The 4,920-nt window shown below is 40.2% G+C and overlaps 1 long non-coding RNA gene across 1 annotated transcript; it reads left to right on the top strand.

The window, feature by feature from the left end:
- The first annotated feature begins 1,330 nt into the window (after positions 1-1,330).
- LOC114139491 (uncharacterized) lies at positions 1,331-2,858 on the top strand. Its single transcript, XR_003594455.1, has 3 exons — positions 1,331-1,582; positions 1,675-1,737; positions 1,837-2,858. It is a non-coding gene; the product is annotated as an uncharacterized LOC114139491 (long non-coding RNA).
- The last annotated feature ends 2,062 nt before the right edge of the window (positions 2,859-4,920 follow it).

Below are 4,920 nucleotides of genomic sequence, written 5' to 3'. Positions count from 1 at the left end.
AATTAAAATCTGAAAGGTGTGGCAGGCATTTGTATTCAGGCCCACTGAGTCGACACTTCTGGGTTGATGATGGACGTTCTCTAAATGTTTACTCTGAACCAGAACCAGAACAGCTGTTTACCAATCAGGACTTCTGTTTGAATAAAGGATTTTTATTCGATAAAAACATTTGACATTCTATCTTATGAACTTCAATCTCTATTAATGAGCAAATTTTGGATTCTTATTATAAAACCATTTCACTGTGTTTCTGCTTTTTGGTTGTGATGTCACAAAATGGTGCTTTAAAGTGTATTTCTTGTAAGATCAGAACTTCAACCCATTAATAGTTAAATAAATAGATTTTAATGTGTTTTTGGCATACATTGGCTTCGGCCGGAACCTTTGTATTCACACGTTTCCAGGACATCCGTCAATGTGACACACAAGGAACGTCCGCTAGCAGCAGCAATGGACGAGGAAGCTGCTTCCTCTGGTCGTTAATTTCTCCTCATAAATCCATCTGATTGGACCTGGAAAACACCGTCTGTTGTGTTCAAGTTGTGCTAAAAGTAGCTATAGCCTATCAGCAAAGCTATGCTAGCCTAAAATAACATCTCAAAGCTAAACATGCTAGCAGCTAGTCCCTAATGCTAACACGTTCCTGAAACACTGGAAAGCTAAATTTAGGCCAATTTAAAGGTTGACGAACAGATTAAAACTTGAAATGTCTGTTTTTGATCTCATATGTCTATTTATTCAGTAACTTGACAGGAAAAATGTTTTTTTAATTGAAAAAGTTGCTTATTTTGTGAATTAAAATGTGATTAACTAATTAAATACCCTGTAATAAACTAGATTTAAATCTGAAACACTAGTTTATGTGATCAAAACATGAAAGCTACATTGTTTTGAGACTAAAGTTGCGTTTCCAAGGATTCCTGTGTTTCTGTGTGCATAAATCTGTATGCAGGTGACTTTGTGTGAGATGTCTGCAAGTCTATTGCAGCAGGGAGGGACAGAGAGAGATCGCTATCGCCATGATGGATTGCAGAGAGGAGGCGATTTAAAATATTATTAGAACTCAGTTTGTGGCTTGCTAAAGGTGCTTGCTAACGTATTGCCTCTCCTGTGTGTCTGACTCCTTGTCTGCTCCACTTTTCAAATTATGCAACAAATAATGTGCAGCAGGGGTTTGTGTGCGTAAATTAGTTTTGCGTAAAACAGGAAACAACAACGTAGCAGTGATCTCTGTTCCTGTGCATCGACGCTGCGTCATCCTCAACTTCCTTTGTTTTTTGCAGAGCAGTTTGGTTGTGCAATTAAAGCATAAAAAGTGATAGCGCAGCAAAACAACAGTCCCAGTTTAATTCGCGTCTAATGACAGAGCTGCTAAGTGGACCCCTGCCTCTGGAGGTGTAGGACAGAAAAACCTCATTAACTTTTTTTGTGCGTCTCCGTTTCCCCCCTCAGAGAACGCCCCAGCCTTCTCTGTTGAGTGATTAGATGTGCAATGAAGAAAAATTTCTGTACATATGTAACGTAGTCAGAGCCCAGCGGGACCGTCGCCCGGGGAAATGCAAATGATCTCGTTTTTCTGTGGGTAAGTGGATGGAGAGTGAACGGCGGAAACACATTTCTCCCTATATATCATGTTTTCCATGAGTTTGTGTGTTTTTGTTTTTCTCCTGTAAGGTCAATAACTCAGCCATGACATGAATGATTTATGCTTGGCCTGATCTGAAAACGTTGGTCCAGGTATTGATCGCTTGCTATTGACTGAAGAGCAGAGTGTCAGATGCCGTTGGGGGAACACGGGGTTTCTGTATTAATGTGGTTTTGTTTTCTGCTCATTAGGCTCGTCCTCCATCTTCTCTGCTGCTGATTTTGTTTTTCCCAACAACGTGCAAGTGGTCTGACTGAGAAAAGTATTTACCCCTAAAAGGTTTTCTTCTCCTAGCTAAATGTTTCAAAGTGTGACAAAAATCAAAAACAGACCAAAACATTTTTTGTTTTTATCTCTTATTGCCTCAGTTTGTCTTAAAGTTTTTCCTTATTGTTTTTAAGCTTTTCTCTGAAAATGTATCTTGTCTCAATTAAAAGATATGTTGTAGCTTCTGTGGCTGTAAGATTTGAAACTGAATTCATAAACCAATCAGTGGAGCTTTTGCTCAGCACATCTAGAAAAAACGGGGATCTAAAACTGAACCTTATTTATGTTACAAAATCCAACTATTGAACCTGAGATGTTCTGCTTTTATCACATCCAACCCATAAAATTCAGTCTGTTGCACTGAGATTAGACCAACACAAGATGGTGCATAGTTATGTAATAAAAGGAAAATCATACTGTACATGAATTTCAAATATTTTAATAAATACAGTCTGTATTTGTCTTCTGTTTCAATTGGACCAGAACCACCTGGCTGAAGGTTCAGGTTTTGAGGATTTTGAAAAATTTCACCTTTTGTTTTTTGTATGTATAAAACATTTGAGCAACAAGGCAGTTCAAAGTGCTTTTTATCCTGTAAACAAAAAATAAAAAGTCATAAAAATGTCATACAGTCGCTAATTGAGAACCAATAACCAATCAAATTTGTCGAGTTCCATTGCTGTGCACCTGAAAATGTCACCGAATTATTTGGGTCGTTTTATCATTTTGAAATATTGTTCAAACTTTTAGCTTATTTGAAATGGGAGAGTTATTGGCGAAGCGGAACCTTTGTTTGGGGGCGTTGCTTCCGGGTTGGTTTTGCGGCGGACTTCCTGTTTGCCTCAGACGCAGTTTTGGTTGTCATTGGCTCTTTGCTCCTCAGCTTCCGCGTTCGGGGAAAAAGCGGCTCAATCGTTTCCGATCTATTGAAAAAGGCTCTTTCCACTGGGTGTTTGCAGGGCTTGTCCAAGGTAACAATTAATGATGAACATCGATCCGAAGCCCCGACAATAATCTGGAGAAAGGTTTTAAGATGTTCGCATTGTTATAAGTTCACAGAAACAAAGGTGAGTTTTACTTTCTTTAAACTTTGTGGCTAACATTAGCTTTAGCTTATGCTAGTAGGCAATATTCTCGGACATTTGTCTTGTAAAAATGTGCTATTTAAGTATCTAAACATTTTTCATCCATTCTAACGGACAATGTTTTTACCTTGTGTTCAAGTATATTACGTGGTTTATTGTCGTTAGTGTCAGAGACCAAGTAACGGGGATTTTACGGTTCAGGCTTTTTGCTTCTGCAGCCTGAGGAACAACAAGCCCATAGCTTAACAGTAGAGCAGCTCTGGTGTCAGAGTTCTAGTTCAGCTGACTGTTCAGGTTCAGTTGTTGCTTTTAGAAAAATATGGCCGTGTTCCTTAAGGTCTCCGTGTTACTTCGCTTTATTAGTTTTGCATGTTTCTTGTGAAGCAGGACGGTGTTTACAGCAGTGTGTTCAGGCGGATCAGTAGCTCGGCTGTCTGGCTCTGGTCTGCTCTCTGGTTCCCATAAACTCTTTCAGGCTGAATACAGAAGTGATTCCATGGAAATAACACAGGAGGCTCCTTTACCTTCTGCTTTAGGCTGAAGAAGTTGATCCGGAGTGAAGTGAAGGCTGTAAACTTTGCTGTGCTGCGTTAGCTTTAACTGGTAGCGACGAATATTTACAAACCACCGTCTTCTTAATTCAGGACCGCTTGGAAATCCATGAAAACTTAAAAGCCCTTTATATCAGGAAGACAATAATGTTCATAGTATTGTTTTATTTGCGTCTGAAATAAGACTTTGTCTTTTCTAGCTGTCATGGTAACTCAAAGCGGAACAAAGAGAGCAGCATTTGCTGCGGTTGTGACGTCAGCGCGGCAGGTGCAAAGAGCCCATTGCTGAATCTTGTTTCTCTCTCCAGGTCAGTTCATGGTAGAAACTCACTAGAACTACTCTGTAAGATGTCCATCTCCTATTTGACCAGCAGATGGCGCTGTGTTACGGTTCCTGTGCACTTTTCTGTTAACAGTTGGAAGTTTTATCAGGTTTAGTTTGGCAGGATGCCAACCCGCGCTGGGGAGTCTCACCGCGATATCTTACCAACTCCAGGTTTTAGGATTTTTATTTTGCTTTTGTTTGAATAATATGCAGTTTATGTTGCTTGGTGACTCATAAAGTGGTTTAGAGCCTGAAAGTAAAGTGAGTCTAGTTGATGTTAAAGGTAGAGAAACTATTCTTTGTTCATGAAGTGTGGGGGGGAATTCAGGGGCTAATGTAGCATCAGAGGAGTGGGGCTACGTTCATCAGGTTTTTATTTGGCAAAAAATGTGAAAGTTTTTATTTCTCTTCACGAATTCTCACTTTGTGTTGTTTTTAGGACAGTTTTTGGAGGAACCTGCAGAGAAAAGGATTGCAGTCAGCACCCAGCCCAACAGCGCTAACAACAGCAGCAACGCTAACGTCCATCTCACCTACACTTGTTCTGGTTCTGATCCAAACAGCTCCCTCATGCTGCCTGAGGCTTTGCTGTTAAACTGCTGACAGATATGACTGCAGTGGAGTAAAATGTTGCAGTTACGTTTTATTTAACGTCCAGTCCAGCCAAAATAAAGTAAGTTGCATTTTTCTCTACATTTGTAGTTTCTTCTAAACTTCAAGTGCAGATAAATCGGTGGTCATGATTTTCAAATCTCCAGAAGTACTTTGGGGTGTGTGTGTGTGTGTGTGTTGGGGGGTGTAAGTGAAACTTTTAAGGATCCTGATTCTGTTTTTTATTGACTAGGCTGTTCTAAGAAGCCGTGCTTATCGCAGCCCCTCAGGGCGCCTGTGTTAATCCCTGGGAAAAGATGACATCAAATGGAAGCAGAGCAAAGGATTATGGGGGATGTTGAGGTGCTTGATCAGCTGCTGCTGAGAACTGGATGGAGGGGAAGGAATCTTCTCCAGGTACGAACAAACAAACCTGAAAATAGTAGGAAAAGGGAA

Source organism: Xiphophorus couchianus, chromosome 23, assembly GCF_001444195.1.
Source record: "Xiphophorus couchianus chromosome 23, X_couchianus-1.0, whole genome shotgun sequence".
In the NCBI taxonomy this organism is placed as follows: domain Eukaryota; kingdom Metazoa; phylum Chordata; class Actinopteri; order Cyprinodontiformes; family Poeciliidae; genus Xiphophorus; species Xiphophorus couchianus.
This window is presented reverse-complemented; position numbering and strand designations above follow the sequence as displayed.